Source organism: Spermophilus citellus (genome assembly GCF_964194105.1).
Source record: "Spermophilus citellus genome assembly, chromosome: 16".
NCBI classification, from domain to species: Eukaryota; Metazoa; Chordata; class Mammalia; order Rodentia; family Sciuridae; genus Spermophilus; species Spermophilus citellus.
The window spans coordinates 46810559-46830092 of NC_138196.1; the positions used below are offsets into that span (position 1 = coordinate 46810559).

At 37.5% G+C, this 19534-nt stretch overlaps 1 pseudogene across 1 annotated transcript; it reads left to right on the top strand.

The window, feature by feature from the left end:
- The first annotated feature begins 12430 nt into the window (after nucleotides 1-12430).
- LOC308635096 (TATA box-binding protein-like 1) lies at nucleotides 12431-19216 on the top strand (annotated as a pseudogene). The gene is made up of 3 exons: nucleotides 12431-12565; nucleotides 12713-12896; nucleotides 19119-19216. The product of its transcript is annotated as a TATA box-binding protein-like 1 (transcript).
- The last annotated feature ends 318 nt before the right edge of the window (nucleotides 19217-19534 follow it).

Below are 19534 nucleotides of genomic sequence, written 5' to 3' on the forward strand. Positions count from 1 at the left end.
GTGATCTAATTTAGAATTTTATATGACATTGAGCTAGCAATAACATTTTTAGAGATCTTATGTCAAAACAATCTTTGGTTAAAGAAACAATTGTATGAGCATCCTTAATAACTTTATTTAATGTAGTAAAATTAGTTCTAATAATTATGTATAATTTATGGCTTTACCAATTTAAAAAATATCAATGTATGGAGGGCATTACCTTATATTATTGAAGTTGAGAAAAGGTCTATCATGTTAAATCTCTTACTGAAATTAGCTATTGGTTTATTGAGCTAATTTATTTATCACTAATATTTTAGGGGTAACTATTGTTAGGGTTATTTTCCTCAGTGACAAATTGTTGACAGGGACTTGAAGTAAGGCCCTGTTTCAAATGTTTAGAGGCTTCCAAAATCTGTTTTTGAAAGAAGAGTAAAATTTTTAACTAGGAAGCTTATTTTTCTTGGAGTAAGATTAGCATTTTAATCTGTCTGTATGTTTGTCTTTTTTTAAATCTTCATTTGGGCTCCATTTAACTGTGATGTAACATCTAAACTTGGTTAGGAGTATGTTAATCTTTGCAAATACCTTGGAATATGTAGGGCTAACTGGATGATACACTCTTCTTTTGAAAATGGGTGGCCCCCTATAAGTTTAGGTGCTGTATTGTCTCTTTAAGTCTATGAAAATAGTAAGATTTTTCTAAAGGGTTACTAAAATTATTTTTCAGGCATTTTGTTTATCTGTTGGATACCAATTTGTCTTGAATAACTAACTGTCTGTGTTCCAGACAAACTGTCAGGCTTGTCCCTATTCTGTGTTATTGGGACATGGTTACGATAAATCTCTTTAAGACTGTTTTTAAGATGGCCTTCTATTTTAAAGTTTAGCTAAGTAATAGAATAATATTTCTCTAGGAATGGTTAGACATCTGGCATACGTTTTGAAATATTACAAAACATGAATTCGGATTGAAAAATCCCCCTGAATTTGTTCCGGTCTATATTAAGTTTGAGAGGTCCCCTTTGATCTTTTTTACCCAGTAGACAATTGTTAAGGCTTTCTTTGATGATAGTAGTTGAGGATAGATATGAAAATGAGATACCTTTTATTGCTTATTGTAATATCCCAGTATATACACCAGCTTATCCATTCTAACAATTTACAAAGAACCCTCAATATCTTTTTGAGAGAAGGTTTTAAAATATCTCTTTATCTCAGAATATTATCCTTTAAATAGGTGTCTTTTAATTGTCTTTTAGAAAATATGATTAAGGTTACTTCCCAGTGTAGGGACTAGTATATAAATCTTACCATATTTTTATAGATAATAGGTCCAGTCAGAGAACTTATATAATACCAATGAATTTCCAACAAAATTTGTAACTTTTATTGTTCAAAACTAATATACAACTTTAATTTGGAGAACACCAATCCTAATAAATTGTTCTCCACAATCTCATAAACATCCAATGATGTCTTGAATCAATCAATTTTAGTCTCCAAGGAGCAGTGTCCAAATTGGAATTTAAGTCAGTATTTTAAAAAATTTTTGCTTAATGAAGGATGTGAATTTATTCACTAAAATTAATCTTTGTCTTAAACATTAATAATCACTTGGAAAATTAAGACCTACTTAAAGGAAATGAACTTAACATTTTAATAGGTCTTTATCATGTCAACATATGGGCAAAATCTTGGTTCATATTAGTAAAATAAAATCAGGGAGAAAATATGTAATATCCTAGAATTAATCAGTTCAAACTATAATAGTCAGTCCAGTTACACATAAATTTGTTTTTCAATTGTTTTAACTTTCTATATCATCTGTCTAGATAATGATATAAGGATTTCCTTATTTAGGAAAATTCTTTTATCATTAAAATCTAGAACATGAAGACCTTGTTTTACCCCAAAATGATTTCTTTCTTCTTCTTAGGACCTCCAATATGTGCTTCCTCTCTGTGGAAGTATCTTGTTCTCCTTTTAGAATATTTCTTGTTTATACTTTGGAACAATTTCTGTAGACTTTAGAATCTAAACAAATTATTGTATCTTGATAAGAAGAAATATCTCAATGAAAATATAGTTACAGCCCTTAGACATTTTTGTAAACAGAATCATATTTGTTTATCATCTTATAAAAGTTTCTACAATAATTTCAGAATTAGCGATTACTTGATGGTTGTATTATCTCTTGAAAGAAAAATTTTTTGGAGTAAAATACATTTATGTCAAATATCTATAATTATAAAAGGCAGAGCATCAGATAAATGCATGTATAAGAAATATAAATTATGTGTTTTCTGTTGAAGGAAAATGATTAGAAGCAAATATATAGATATTAAACAATTAGACATATGTTCATTATCTTATGAAAAAAGAGTATAGATTAGTTAAATACCTGGAAAATATGCATTAAGAACAAAAGTATAGCTTATAATTATGCCGACCTTACGAAATCACATGTTTCTTAAAATATTTGGATCCATTTTAACTTACTTTTAACTAGGGGTGCACCCTTATCTCTATGTGATGTCACAAAATTTCTGTGCACATATTTTTTTTAACTTTCTGTATTTACATAGTTAGAAACTGAGAATAAGGTCATTGGATCATCATGAGAGGTTGTGAGAAATATCTCAGATTGCTGGCCTTTTATTATCTCATGATGATCAAAGGTACTCTTATACTCCTCAAAAATAAAACTCAAACATGCATCACTCATAAATGTAGCATTATCTTTGCAATTCTCCTTAATAATACAGCTATAAAGAATTTCTAAGGGAACTTGTTAAGGGATAAAAATCAGATTATTTAGCTTTGAGAACATGTTTGGACTAGGGCAGCAATGTAGAAGGCTGTGAAGTTTGATTTTGCCTGAAAAAGATATCTTTCATTAGTATTTATAGGTGGGCATTCTTGAGTAAAATATAGGCTCTGTGTAGATCTGGCAGCAGATCTATGAGAAAAAGTATATGTTTAGTGGTTGGAAGGCAAAGCCGGAAACCCTGCTTGAGTGACAATTGAAAAGATCAATAGGAAGGCCCAAGAAAACATGGGGGATGGGAATCACCCACCATTTTGTTCCAGCCATGTGGCTGGAGAACTCTTCCAGGTTCTCCTCAATCCAAAGTTTTGCCTGAGCTCCTCTGTGTTTCATATGTTCTATTACCAGTAGGTCTGATTGAAACCTGATGTGCCCAGTGAAGTCTCTGTGGCTTGTGAAGCTAATGCAGCTTGATCAGAGCCACTGCTGTTGCCACTGCATGCTGAGCCTGCCAGGGGAAGCACATAGTTGTCTTGGTAACAAAAGAGTGTGGAGTCGGTGGGTGTGGCCATTGTGAGCAACTGCAGTCATTCCTGCCACCAATGCTATGTTTAGACAGGGGTTTCCCCAGGGTTGGGCTTGTTGCCTGAGGCAGGGTCCTGCTTGGGAAAAAGTCCCTGGAGCTTCCCCAATTGGATGCACTCCGTTCAATATGTTTGCTTTCCCCTGCCTAGAGTCCCTCTGCAACCCCATCATGTAAGCACTCTGCCAGTCTCCCCCAGGTAGCAGAGGTTCCAGTGGTGGCCCTGTGCTCCCCTGGCTATAGGGCAGATGGTGTGAGGTGGGAGCCAAGGAGCCTGTGGGTGTGGCTGCTGCCTTTGCCTCCTGGCTTGCCCTGCATCCGCGCCCTTGCACCCTGGGAGAAAGCGCATACATGGTTGTGCCCTGGGAAGTCAAGTTTCCCACAGATTTCCAATTGGTGGCATTTGTGCTGTAAGTAACAAAGGCCCCCTTTTTCTGTTGTTTGCTTCTTTCCCTGTCCTGTGCCTGCATTTGGTTCCCACAATGAAAGTCCCCAGTGCCAGGATGACCTGGTGCTCTACCATTTCTCCCTCCCGTGGTGCATGCTCTTTGAATAAGCCAAGAGGTGCAGAGCTGTGAGTGGCTCCCCTGTAGCTCCTCCTCGTAGTATACAGGCACCCAAAAAATAAAAAAAAAATAAAAAAAATTAAGCCCCCAAAGTGGGTCCCAGTGGCAGACTCTGGTGCTATTGCCAAATCCTAAGGCAGCGTGCACCCCATTAAATCAAGGTTTCCAAGGGAAAGAATTAGCTAGTGGCTCCACAGGGGACAGTGTTAAAGCCTTACATTTGCTCCAAAACAGCAGAAAAACAAAATTTCTCACTCTCCAAATGCAGATTCCTAACATATAACCCCCAGAATCTTTACCTAATATTTCAAAATATAAAATTTTAAAAAAAAATCCACAAAAGTGCCTTTCCCATGGGAGAGAACTGAACTTGGCAACATATCCTTTTCCAATCATCTTAATTGCTGTGGTACTTAAAATTTTCTAATTTCTCATTTTTTATGTCTACTATTGTCCCCAGAATTGCAAAAAATATAATTTTTTCCTGTTTCTAAAGTTAAAAAATTCCCAGATATTATAAGTTTAATGTCACAATTTTTTCTTCTAATTCACTTATTTTCTACAACTTAACTCCTAATACCCTGAAATCCTAAGTGGGTTTAACTTCTGGAGAGACATTCCAAACCAACTAAATTTCTAAAATTCAGGCTGGCATCTCAGCGGGACCTCCATTTATCACCATCTATCCCAGCTGGTGAACTAATGGAACTAATGCTGGCTTCACAAAATCAGACTATTCTAATAACTTAAGAAAACAACAAAGAAATCACACAAACACACAGAAGTACGTTTTCAAAATCTGTGATGGCTCTGCGCCCTTAAGGGTCTGTGGAAAGAGAGAGAGCCACTGGAATTCTTTATTCTTATATAGGAGACACAAAGAGGAGGTTCCATGGAACATTCTATCCCCAAAAGGGCAAAGGGGTAGGATTACAAAGGAACAGGTGAGTGTAACTCAACCCCAGCAGGTGACACACATGGAGCCACACCTTGTTATCCGAGCTAGGGTGACACCCAAGTTATTGTGGAAAGCAATAATTGCTCAGTGCCCCATGGCCTCAAGACTTAAAGGTATCTGCATCCAGAGCAGCTCCCGACATCTGAGGGAGTATTATAATAACTATGACAGCTATAATAAATTAAATCTAATGTTTGCCTCAACATTTGTGTCTATTTCTCAATTAGCTAACAACTCCAAGGGGGCCAATGAAATTAATTCTCAAACTCCAGCATGTGATATATGGACCAAGAGACCTCTAAACTGCACTAGCAAAACTGACACCTGGTGATCAAGGCAACATATGAGGATAATGAGACTCTTGAGTTGGCCTGCAAATGAGTGGCCGGTTTTCTAAAAAATTCACTGTTAAGTCTCAGTTCGGTGGACTATAAGTAGTAAATTTTTCCCCAATAGTGCTTGTTAAATTAACCCATTTCTGTGTATGGAGTTACTTTCCTAATTCTCCCTCAGTCCAATCCCATAGCTTTTAAATAGCTTTGATTAGAATATCAGTCTAATTTCAATTTTTGTAGCTTCATTCCATAGCTTTAACTTAAAGGTATTGTTAGCATATGATGAAGTGCACATTTAAAGTATATCATTTGATAAATATGGACACATGTAAACATCCATAGAAACTATGAACACAATCAAATCAAGGGTCCTCATTTCTTTAACATGGCCTCTGTTTCATGGTTCCATTAACACCCAAAGTTCCCCTTTTCCTCTTGTAGTCCCTCACTCTTACCCTTTCCCACACCTTCCTTCTCATACATAGTATGCAGGTATTTTTTTGTTTGGCTTATTTTTGTTGGCATAAATTTTTTGAGATTCATCCTGTTACTGCATGTTTCAATAATGCAATTCTTTTTCTTTAGAGTAACATTCAAATACATGGCTATACCACATTTGTTCCAACTATTGATGGACATTTGAGTCAATTCTCCTTGAGGGTTATTACAAACAAGGCTACTATGAAATTTTGTGTCAAGTTTGTTTGCTATTGTGGTACAAGGAATTGATCCCAGGGCTTTGCACAAACTTGGTAGAAGGGTAAGCCTTCTACCACTGAGTTATACATCTAGCCATTTTTTAAAGACTTTTTAAAATTTTATGTTTTGAGACAGGTTTCACTAAGTTGCCCAGGCTGAATTCTTTTTTTTTTTTAATTTTTATTGTTGGTTGTTCAAAACATTACATAGTTCTTGACATATCATATTTCACATTTTGATTCAAGTGGGTTATGAACTCCCATTTTTACCCTGTGTACAGATTGCAGAATCACATCGGTTACACATCCACTGTTTTACATATTGCCATACTAGTGTCTGTTGTATTCTGCTGCCTTTCCTATCCTCTACTATCCCCCCTCCCCTCCCATCTTCTCTCTCTACCCCATCTACTGTAACTCATTTCTCCCTCTTGTTTTTTTCCCTTTCCCCTCACTTCCTCTTGTATGTAATTTTGTATATCCATGAGAGTCTCCTTCCATTTCCATGCAATTTCCCTTCTCTCTCCCTTTTCCTCCCACCTCTCGTCCCTGTTTAATGTTAATCTTCTTCTCATGCTCTTCCTCCCTACTCTGTTCTTAGTTGCTCTCCTTATATCAAAGAAGACATTTGGTATTTGTATTTTAGGGATTGGCTAGCTTCACTTAGCATAATCTGCTCTAATGCCATCCATTTCCCTGCAAATTCCATGATTTTGTCATTTTTTAATGCAGAGTAATACTCCATTGTGTATAAATGCCACATTTTTTTTATCCATTCATCTATTGAAGGGCATCTAGGTTGGTTCCACAGTCTAGCTATTGTGAATTGTGCTGCTATGAACATCGATGTAGCAGTGTCCCTGTAGTATACTCTTTTTAGGTCTTTAGGGAATAGACCGAGAAGGGGAATAGCTGGGTCAAATGGTAGTTCCATTCCCAGCTTTCCAAGAAATCTCCATACTGCTTTCCAAATTGGCCACACCAATTTGCAGTTCCACCAGCAATGTACAAGTGTACCCTTTTTCCCACATCCTCGCCAGCACTTGTTGTTTGACTTCCTAATGGCTGCCAATCTTACTGGAGTGAGATGGTATCTTAGGGTGGTTTTGATTTGCATTTCTCTGACTGCTAGAGATGGTGAGCATTTTTTTCATGTACTTGTTGATTGATTGTATGTCCTCCTCTGAGAAGTGTCTGTCAGGTCCTTGGCCCATTTGTTGATTGGGTTCTTTGTTATCTTATTGTCTAATTTTTTGAGTTCTTTGTATACTCTGGATAATAGGGCTGTATCTGAAGTGTGAGGAGTAAAGATTTGTTCCCAGGATGTAGGCTCCCTATTTACCTCTCTTATTGTTTCTCTTGCTGAGAAAAAATTTTTAGTTTGAGTAAGTCCCATTTGTTGATTCTAGTTATTAACTCTTGTGCTATGGGTGTCCTATTGAGGAGTTTGGAGCCCAACCCCACAATATGTAGATCGGAGCCAACTTTTTCTTCTATCAGACGCAGTGTCTCTGATTTGATATCAAGCTCCTTGATCAATTTTGAGTTATCTTTTGTGCATGGCGAGAGAAAGGGGTTCAGTTTCATTTTGATGCATATGGATTTCCAGTTTTCCCAGCACCATTTGTTGAAGATGCTATATTTCCTCCATTGCATGCTTTTAGCCCCTTTATAAAATATAAGATAGTTGTAATTTTGTGGATTGGTCTCTGTGTCCTCCAATCTGTACCATTGGTCCACCTGCCTGTTTTGGTACCAGTACCATGCTGTTTTTGTTACTATTGCTCTGTAGTATAGTTTGAAGTCTGGTATTGCTATACCACCTGATTCACACTTCCTGCTTAGCATTGTTTTTGATATTCTGGGTCTTTTATTTTTCCATATGAATTTCATAATTGCTTTATCTATTTCTACAAGAAATGCCGTTGGGATTTTGATTGGCATTGCATTAAACCTATAAAGAACTTTTTGTAATATCGCCATTTTGATGATGTTAGTTCTGCCTATCCATGAACAGGGTATATTTTTCCATCTTCTAAGATCTTCTTCTATTTCTCTCTTTAGGGTTCTGTAGTTTTCATTGTATAAGTCTTTCATCTCTTTTGTTAGGTTGATTCCCAAGTATTTTATTTTTTTTTTGAGGATATTTGAATGGAGTGGTTGTCCTCATTTCCATTTCAGAAGATTTGTCGCTGATATACAGGAATGCCTTTGATTTATGCGTGTTGATTTTATATCCTGCCACTTTGCTGAATTCATTTATTAGCTCTAGTAGTTTCTTTGTAGACCCTTTTGGGTCTGCTAGGTATAGAATCATGTCACCTGCAAATAGTGATAACTTAAGTTCTTCTTTTCCTATTTTTATGCCTTTAATTTCTTTCGTCTGTCTAATTGCTCTGGCCAGTGTTTCGAGAACTATGTTGAACAGAAGTGGTGAGAGAGGGCATCCCTGTCTTGTTCCAGATTTTAGAGGGAATGCCTTCAATTTTTCTCTGTTCAGAATGATGCTAGCCTGAGGCTTAGCATAGACTGCTTTTACAATGTTGAGGTATGTTCCTGTTATCCCTAGTTTTTCTAGAGTTTTGAACATAAAGGGATGCTGTACTTTGTCAAATGCTTTTTCTGCATCTATCGAGATGATCATATGGTTCTTATCTTTAAGTCTATTGATGTGGTGAATAACATTTATTGATTTCCGTGTATTGAACCAGCCTTGCATCCCAGGGATGAATCCTACTTGATCATGGTGCACAATTATTTTGATGTTTTTGTATCCGATTTGCCAGAATTTTATTGAGGATTTTTGCATCTAGGTTTATTAGAGATATTGGTCTGTAGTTTTCTTTCTTTGAAGTGTCTTTGTTTGGTTTAGGAATCAGGGTGATGTTGGCCTCGTAGAATGAATTTGGAAGTTCTCCCTCTTTTTCTATTTCCTGAAATAGCTTGAAAAGTATTGGTATTAGTTCTTCTTTAAAGGTTTTGTAAAACTCTGCTGTATACCCATCCAGTCCTGGGCTTTTCTTAGTTGGTAGTCTTTTGATGGTTTCTTCTATTTCCTCTATTGTTATTGGTCTGTTTAGGTTGTCTATATTCTCCTGACTCAATCTGGGCAGATCATATGACTTAAGAAATTTATCGATGCCTTCACTATCTTCTATTTTATTGGAGTATAAGGATTCAAAATAATTTCTAATTATCTTCTGTATTTCTGAAGTGTCTGTTGTGATATTGCCTTTTTCATCCCATATGCTAGTAATTTGAGTTCTCTCTCCTCTTTGTTAGCATGGCTAAGGGTCTGTCGATCTTATTTATTTTTTCAAAGAACCAACTTTTAGTTTTGTCAATTTTTTCAATTGTTTCTTTTGTTTCAATCTCATTGATTTCAACTCTGATTTTAATTATTTCTTGCCTTCTACTTCTTTTGCTGTTGTTTTGTTCTTCTTTTTCTAGGATTTTGATATGAAGTGTGAGTTCATTTATTTGTTGGTTTTTTCTTTTTTTAAGGAATGAACTCCAAGCAATGAATTTTCCTCTTAGAACTGCTTTCAGTGTGTCCCATAGATTCCGATATGTTGTGTCTGTGTTTTCATTTATCTCTAAGAAGTTTTAATTTCCTCCTTGATGTCTTCTATAACCCATTGATCATTCAGTAACCTATTGTTCATTCTCCAAGTGGTGCATGATTTTTCCTTCCTTCTTTTATCGTTGATTTCCAGTTTCATTCCATTATGATCAGATAAGATGCATGGTATTATCTCTACTCCTTTATAATGTCTAAGAGTTGCCCTCTGACATAATATATGATCTATTTTTGAGAAGGATCCATGTGCTGCTGAGAAAAAAAGTGTAACTGCTTGATGTAGGGTGGTATAATCTATAATATGTCAATTAAGTCTAGGTTATTAATTGTATTATTGAGTTCTATAGTTTCTTTATTCAACTTTTGTTTGGAAGATCTGTCCAGTGGTGAGAGAGGTGTGTTGAAGTCTCCCATAATTATTGTATGGTGGTCTATTAGACTCTTGAACTTGAGAAGAGTTTGTTTGATGAACATAGCTGCACCATTGTTTGAGGCATATATATTTATGATTGTTATGTCTTGTTGGTGTATGGTTCCCTTGAGCAGTATGTAGTGTCCCTCTTTATCCCTTTTGATTATCTTTGGCTTGAAATCTATTTTATTTGATATGAGTATGGACACTCCTGCTTGTTTCCGAAGTCCATATGAGTGATATGATTTTTCCTAACCTTTCACCTTCAGTCTATGTATATATATAATTTATGGAAGAATGTATAGATTCAAATTCCTATCTGTATTTATAAGATTACCCTACTTATGAATAGTAAAATTTAGGAGGTTGCAAGTGGAATAGAGGGAGTAAGAGGGAGGAAAACAGATAACAAGGAAACAGGCTGACTTCTAAATCACAATACTCCTGCCTCAGTCTCCCAAATAGCTGGCATTACAGCCATGTACTTCAGTGTCTGGATTGTATTCAAGTTTTTATATGGATAAAGGCATTTCTTTCTGTTTTATAAATATCTAGCAGTGGAAAGTTTGGTTTATATGATAGATATATAATTAATGTTTAAAGAAACTGCCCAACTGTTTCCTAAAGTCATTGTATGATCCCAGCAAGAACAGAGATTTCTCATTACTGTATTTGATGATTCTATATTAGAATCCTTTTCCCTGGATGACCATAACTGCTGTTCTAGCTCATTGTCTGAGTATAAATGGCTCTAGAGTGTGATTAACTCTGGAAAATATTTGTTCATTTTTGATAGCTCATTTATACAGCTGGTGACAACTTCCAACTACCTGGTAACTTCATGTAACATTGTCTCATATTTTTACCTCTTTGTTCCTAACAGTGCCATGGTCCTGGGTATACTCCCAGTTTACCTTATGAAGCCAATTCTGTGGTCAGTGAGTCAGAGGATCGAGTACTGTCCCCTTCTCAAACAAGGAACTCAAAAAACATTGGGATGGTATTTTAGCCCCTGTGGAACATGGCAGCCCACCAGTATTCTTCCTCTATTCTCTTATACCAGCAACTAGTCCTGTCACCAATCCTGTTGGCCAGATTGTTGCCAATAAGAGAATAAAACACCAATATTCCCTGGTTCTAATCCTTAGAAGTGATGCTTTTGGGGGGTGGGAAGGAGTTGGGCTCAATCCATGGCTTTAGGCAAAGATGATAATAACTTCGATCCATGTATCTCATGCTTCCAAAGCCCACATCTCATATCAAGATCTTTTAAAACTGATAGTGAAGGATAAGCCCCAACTTCTAACCTCTTTTAACTTAGAATGAGGTATACTTAGCCTTTTTTCCTTTAGTTTTATGTTTTAATTGCAATCCTGAGACAACAGGAAGAGATCTCACTTAACATACTACTCTGGCCCAGCTACACACCTGGAAATTCCAGGCATAAGGTTATTTTTCATAGGAATGAATCTTCATAAGCTCTGACATTTGAACTTCTATGACTGAATATAACTTCAACTGGTTAAACCAAGGGTTGGAATTATAGTTGTATCTGAGTCTGATTCTTAAACTTTGGGGAAAATAGTATTAAAGTTATATGAACATTTTAGGAATTGGTGAGTTGGAAGATTCTTGTTCCTTGTTGCCCATTTATTAGCAAAAAGTGAAAGTCAGGACATTGAACTCCAAAGTTACTTAATTCTCCATGGGATAGAAAATGTTAGTGTAGGAGGATGTTCCTTTTTCCCCCCTATATAGCTTTGATTTTCATCCAGTTCTATGTCAAGCACTATGTGGATGAATAATCTCTTAGTGTTCTCTGCCTTCTGCCAAAATCACCCTGTCATATGGTCATATTGGCTCTAGTTGGCTAATTTTAAAGGCACTAATATTAACCCTAAATTTCAGAAAATCAAACCATGGGTTAAACAAAGAGAAGTGATGGACTTTAACCACAAATAGAGACAGAATAAAAAGGAATATCTTCCTTGTTTTTGAGTGGAAGAGAAACAACTCAATTAATTAACCCCCCAAACACATACACAAACACACATACACTATGCCTGGAATGGATGGCCCCTAGAAATCAGGTTGGTTAGTACTGTGGATTGGTTTTAAAATATTCAGATCTTTAAATCAATACAGAAGTTATGAAATATTTAAAGAAAGAAATAATGGAAATTAAGTTTATTTACAGTGTATTTTGCAAAAATTTAAAAATTCTTTTTAAAAAATTCTTGTTCTATAAAACTTTTTATTAATTACAAAATATCCAGAAAAATCAAAAGAAGGAAATTAAAATCCCCCCAAATCCCCTTAGGGCCCAAACACCAGTAGCTGAAAGTAAATATAGTTCCAAACCAGTGTAGATAAGGTAGGATGGAGTCCCCATGACTGAATCCTGGTGGCCTTATAAGAAACAGAACAGAGACCAGATACACATAAACACGTGTGCCCCCTGTCTCACAATGTGATGATGTTCTGTTACCTTGGGACTCTTCCAGATATGATCTTCGTCACCAGAAGCTAAGTTTTAAACTACCCCAATGGATGCAGACAGTGATGTTGCATTGGGCATTCTAATTACAAATGTAGTTTATGTTTTTAGAACAAGATGCCATTTGAACCTAAGGAACATTGCTTTGAAGGGAACAAATTTAACTTAAAAGCATGATTTCGGGAAAGTATTAATGAAACTTAGAAAACCTATAATTATAGCTACAATTTGGTCCTCAGGAAAAATTATTTGCACTGGAGTAACAAGTGAAGAAGAAGCTAAATTTGGTGCCAGACTCTTAGCCTGCAGCCTGTAGAAATTACGTTTTCAGGTAATATTTACAGATTTTAAGGTTGTTAATGTTTTGACAGTTTGTAACATGCCTTTTGAAATCCATTTGCCAGAATTCACAAAGAACAATAGACCTCCTGCCAGTTATGAACCTGAATTTCATCTTGCTGTGTGCTATCAGATAAAGTCTCTAAGAGCCAAATTAAAGATTTTTTCCATAGGAAGTTCTACCACGCGGCCTGCGCAGTGGTTTCATTAATGAGGTTCTGGCATTAAGTTAGTTAGAAGAGATCAAAATAAAACACACAGACAGTACCTTATTTTACATTGCTAGGTCCGAGACGGCTCGCCTCCCTGTTTCCCTGCCTCCAGCCGCCCAGCAGGGCAGCGAGGATTACTCTGGGCTAGCAGGAGAGAGAGAGAGCGAACACGCCGGGGAGTAGCCTTTTATTTGGGGGGACAAGAGATTCAGGGGAGAATTCCATCCAATGAAGGTTGAGGGGGGGCTGCACTCCAAGGTCAGGGTCAGTGATTGGGTCTCCAGGGTCAGTGGTTACGCACACCCCCACACGGATGGGCTCTCTCATCAGGAAAGGGTCGGGATAACTCTGACACAGCCAGAGTGCCTCAGGCCCTTAACGGGAGTCACCCAATCACGTGTCAGAATGGCTCCCCACATATTCCCCCTTTCTATTCTTAACAATGAGGCGGCGGTTCACTCTCTGGAGTCCCCGGATTCTTGATTGGAAGACTCGCCATCCTATAGTTACAATACAAAAGAGAATTAACAGCAAAGAGAATAATCCAATAAGGTACCAAGCGGAGTGTTTAAGAATATTTCCAGGGTTGAATCCATTTAACTCCTTCAATATTTGGTTAGCCAAAGAAGGAGGATCTGAAAAATCAGCTCTATTATTTTGAATGTCTTGGATATGGTGATGAAGTTCCAGAATATCCAAGCTATTATTACTATTTTGCCAAATACCTAATAAATGGTTTTTAACCTTCTCCCAATCCCAGAGAGAAGCATTGTACTTGGCAGTTGTAACACATACATACTTATAATTAGCATGGCATTTAAGCCTTTCCTTAAATTTTAAGGCTGAAAGTTCATTACCAATGTTTATAACAGTCGCCTCTAAGGCGTTTAACTTAGTCTCAATCCTTTCATCAATATTTACTTGATTACGCAGAGCCTTGGAAGTATTTTGAGCTAAATTATTAAGAAATTTTGCATGCTGAATATTTTGAGACAATGTCAGAGATGCAGAGACAGTTGAGGCAATAAATGAGACCAGTGCTAAAACACCAACAATTATGACTCCAATAGCACGTTTAGGTCTTGTTAGCTGGGCATGAATTTGCTGTAAGACTTGTAAACCAGCATCAGCATACCATGGCTCTGAAATATTAGCAGGTAATAAAACAAAAGAGGGCTGATGAAGTATCAGCACTCCTTTTCCTCCATTATACCTAGAAATACAATTAGTTAAGTTGCACTTATTACAAGTAACAAAATATCTGTCATCTATCCATTTAACTTTTACATTTCCAATAATTAAAACATAAGGAGATTGGACACAGGCTCTTAGGCCATAGCAAGATCCCTCCTTACAGTTCTTGCCAACAAATTTTGGTAAAGGTTTATCTGTAAAATGTAAATATTCTGAGGCAGCAATTAAACGCCAAATATCTTTTTGAATACCTCCTTCACTATAAGTCAAAATATTACTAACAAATCCTGCAGGTGTCATAGCAGAATTTCTTCGTAATTGTCTCTTATCAATTTTTGGAGACCAGTCTAAAATATACCTACTAGCTTTAGACACCTTATGTTGTACAGGAAAGGTATTTACACAATCCATCCATTTAGGAAAGGTGCCAATTTCAACTATAGAACCATTTGGACAGTGGGGTACCGGTGGAGGTCCTGCAGAAATGACTGGCCTGCTATGGGAAAGTCCCATCTCAATCACTGATCTAGTATTAGGTTTTAAGTCTCCATAAATAGAATTATTTGTCAGTCTAGGTTTACCAATCGCTGTCTTTTCTTCAAATGATACTTTTAGACAGCCAGCATGATTATCATGTGACCAACATAAAGGTAATTGGGCACTGTAGCCAGAATAATTAAATCTAGTCACATGATTGGGAGTAATATGAGTATCTGTAAATCCTCCCATCATGAATGAGTCATTAGTAAATACTGGAATAGATTCTCCAGTCCACACAGCTGGGTGTACCAGGGGTGGATCTGGTAAATAAGTCCAATAAGTGTCTACTTGATTCCCTTTTACCTGACAGCCCAGTAGGGCAATTACTGTCGCTACCATCAAGACTGGTGTCCTGTTCTTTCCTAGGCGTCGAAGTATTTGGGAAGCCTGGGTTGTCAGCTTCTTCACATCTTTCCACGAAATCAGCTTCTCGGCTGGTTCAATCTGGTTTTTCTTCATCCTTTTCCGATATCTCCTCCTTCTGGGTTGTGGCTCCTCCGGGTCGCACCCAAATAGGACGGAAAGCACCTTCTGGAAAAATACAAGCATGCCTTTTCCCCACATTATTACCAGGTTTGGACCCTTCCATTGACCAGTCTGTAAATCTTTCCACAAAACTCTGCCTAAGGGACCTGTCACTGAGGGAGACATTTGCCTCTCAGCAGCAGTGTGACCTTCTGTGTCACAGTTTAAAAAATTTAAAACAAACAAGGCATGATTAAGGCTATTTTGGGGAGTCACTATCTTATCCCCCCTTTTTAATTTTTGTAATTGAAGCTTAATAAATAAATGAGCTCGTTCTACAATGGCTTGACCTTGGGGGTTATAAGGAATTTCTGTTTTATGATTAATTTTAAACTCTTGGCAAAATTGTTGAAAAGCAGAGCTTACATAAGCTGGAGCATTATCTGTTTTAATCTGCATAGGGCACCCTAAAACGGAAAAAGCTGCTAAGTAATGAGAAATTACATGTTGAGTATTTTCCTTAGTACGTGCTGCTGCAAAAATAAATCTAGAATAAGTGTCCACTATGACATGCACATAATTGTTTACCAAATTGAGGAATATGAGTTACATCCATTTGCCATATCTGATTTGGTTTTAATCCACGGGGATTTACCCCTGATGGCAGAGATGGAGTGTGAATAACACACTTAGGGCATTGGCTTACAATCTGACGAGCCTGTTCTCTGGTAATACTGAATTTTTTACGTAAGCTAGAAGCATTTTGATGATGCAAGGAATGGGAAGCCAGGGCACAGTCATATGAAGACATCTGTTGACAAAAAGCTACTAATTTATCAATTTTGTCATTACCTGCAATTAAAGATCCAGGAAGGCCAGTATGCGCTCGGATGTGTCCAATAAAACATGGGTACTTCCTCATTAGCACTGTCTTTTGTAAATTATGAAATAATTCAAATAACTCCTGTGATGAAGTAAAGCCAATAACTGAGGTTTCAATATTTTTGGTAATTCTGACTGCATATAAGCTGTCAGAATAGATATTAATAGGCTCATTTGAAAAATAACCTAAGGCACAAATCAGAGCTTGGAGCTCTGCCCTTTGAGCTGAAGTATAAGAAGTTTGTATTACCTCTGTGTGAACACGGCTGAAGAAACCTGCCTTACCAGAGTTGGAACCATCCGTGAACACTGATAAAGCTTCCTCTATTGGATGAGAACGTACAATCTTTGGAAAAATAAGTGATGTTAATGATGCAAATTGTACAATCTTATCATGAGGATAATGGCTATCTATCTGCCCAGGAAAATCTGTAAAATCTATTTGCCATGAACTAGAAGTTTGAAAAAGCCAATTAGTCTGTTGAACAGAAAATGGAATAATTATGATATCAGGCTCAGATCCAATTAATTGTAAAATCCTAGTTCTATCTTTAATAACTAATTGAGCTATAGAATCATGAAAAGGAATTAATGTTTTTTGAGGGGAATGAGATAAGTAAATCCATTCAATAACTCCTAATCTTTGCCATATGGCTCCTGTTGGGGTATGCTCAGTTGGAAATATTAATAAATACATTATTTCTTTAGGATCTATTCTAGTAAGCTGTGTATTTTTAATTGCAATTCCCACTTTCCTTAAGGCTGCCTTGGCCTCCAAAGTTAGTTGACGTGGAGAGGTTGGAGAAGGATTTCCTTGTAATATCTGAAATAAAGGACTTAACTCAGAAGTAGTTAACTTTAAGGATGGTCTTAGCCAGTTAATATCTCCTAATAATTTTTGAAAATCATTAAGGGTAGGTACGGAAACTGTGGTTCCGCTCCGGTAAAATTAAAGATGGCGGCCCCCATGGTCGGCATGGAAACTGTTTGTTTTGCTCCGGTAAATCTAAAGATGGCGGCCCCCATGGCCGGCGCGATGACGTCACACTGTGCGACCGTTCCTGGAATTCCCCGGCTCCCATTAGGAGGGAATGCCGGCGGCGGCGGCGGAGAAGGCTGATCCGCGCCATTTGAATCCTCCGCATGGGGCTGCGACTTTAAGTTCACATTTCTAACTTTGGTCCCTAAAAATATCGTTACTGGTGTCTCTATGCCCTGTCTCCTGTTCCTTTCTGCTTGTTCATTACAAAAATCAGTCCAGTAAGTTTTCCAAAGCAAGTAATCTCCCCCGCTCAGACAAGATCTGGCTAAAAAATCCAATCACTAGGAGGAAGGGGTTGTGAGCAAATATTTTCTATTAGACTCTGAACAAAAGGCGAATTTGGGCCGTACGTTTCACATGCATTTTTCAATTCCTTGATAGTTTTAAATGGAATTACAGCATGAACTCTAACTCTCTGATCTTGTTCATTAGTTTGCTCAAAAACTGGAAAGAGGTGAAAACCAGTAGTATCCTCTCCCATTTCTTGAGCTTTCCTAATACCTTGCTGAACTGGGGTAAGAAAAGTCATCTTTAATTCAGCACACCTGTTAAATTTGGTCCTTCTAGCAGGTACCGGCCGAATTTTAAAAGCCTGGGCAGGTGGTGCTAAATGCAATCTATTAAAATTTCTCTCTAAGTCCTGAGTTTCTATGTCTAATTCTTCTTCCTCAGACTGTGAGCTGCTATCAGACTCTGTACTATCGCCATTTGGAATTTGGGTTTCTAACTCACGTGGCTGAGAAGAAACCTGAGCCCCTCTAGGAGTTTCCTCTGTATTTTCCTCTCCAGGAAGATTGTTTACCACTTCTGGAGGGCTCTCCAAGATTAGAGATGCTTCTTCTTTATCATGCTGTTCTGTACAATCTGTCTGCGGGCTAGCTTGCACAATTTTAACCTTTGTTTTAGCTCCTAGCGCTTTTGTTTTAAAACGGCTCAAAGGAAAGGAAATTAACTTAGCTTGAGGCTGATTTTCCATTTGAATAGACCTAATGGCTCTTTGAATACCTTTCAGAAGGTCTTCTGGCGGCCATGGACTCTGGTCCATGTATTCAAAGAGACAGACTTCTAGGGCTGTCCAAGTTTTCTGTATATTCTCTATACCTCCAGGTATTTCAGTAGAAAGACAAACTCTCTGTAACTTTCTTCCTAATTTCTCCCAAGTAAGTAAATTTGGAGACTCTTGGTCACAAAACCAAGGACAATATTCACCTACAATCTTTAAGAATTGCAATAAGTGAGTTTTCTTTATCTGTTTTCCTTTCTGATTAATTATACTGTCTAAAATAGTTAGATACATTTCCTTATCCGAAGAAGTAGAATTTCCCATTTTAAGTAAATTAACGTCTCTTTCCTTCAATATCTCCCGGTACTTTTGTGACCCAAATGTCACTTCTTTCTTTCTCTTATCTTATTTTTTATTTTCCTTATCCTCTTTATTACTTTTGTGACCCAAATGTCACCTCTTCCTTTTCTTTATTCTTTATTCCTTACTTTCCTTTATTTTCTCTTTATTTTTTTCCTTATCTTCCTTTTTATTTTTTCCCTTAATCTTTTTAGCGCGCGCTCCCACTCAATCTAACTAATTCAGAATGCCCCACGTTGGGCGCCAATTCTACCACGCGGCCCGCGCAGTGGTTTCATTAATGAGGTTCTGGCATTAAGTTAGTTAGAAGAGATCAAAATAAAACACACAGACAGTACCTTATTTTACATTGCTAGGTCCGAGACGGCTCGCCTCCCTGGTCCCCGCCTCAAGCCGCCCAGCAGGGCAGCGAGGATTACTCTGGGCTAGCAGGAGAGAGAGAGAGCGAACACGCCGGGGAGTAGCCTTTTATTTGGGGGGACAAGAGATTCAGGGGAGAATTCCATCCAATGAAGGTTGAGGGGGGGCTGCACTCCAAGGTCAGGGTCAGTGATTGGGTCTCCAGGGTCAGTGGTTACGCACACCCCCACACGGATGGGCTCTCTCATCAGGAAAAGGTCGGGATAACTCCGACACAGCCAGAGTGCCTCAGGCCCTTAACGGGAGTCACCCAATCACGTGTCAGAATGGCTCCCCACAGGAAGTATCACAGTAACAGGGCCCAATGTACAGGCTGTGGCTACTGCTTTGGAACAAATATACCCATTTGTGTTTGAAAGCAGGAAAGAAATTTTATAACTCATCATTTAATTGGCTAGAATCTCTAACTGAGCACCTTTTAAAACCTGCTCCACATTGGACTCAAAGCAAAAGAAAAACTGGACCAATAGTAATTGAGGAAATAGACTCGTTTATTCACTCCCGGCTACAGTTTAAGCTCTAGTCCCTTTGGATTTTATTTCAAACTTTGCTGTAATATAAAAAGGAAGTTTACAAGACATTACATTGCTTTTACAAAAGGACATTCTATTTACTTTTTCAGTAATTCTCATGTCCCCATAAGCAGAGCTGTCACAATGTGCACTACCTTAAACTGTTCTATTGTTGTCATTGTAA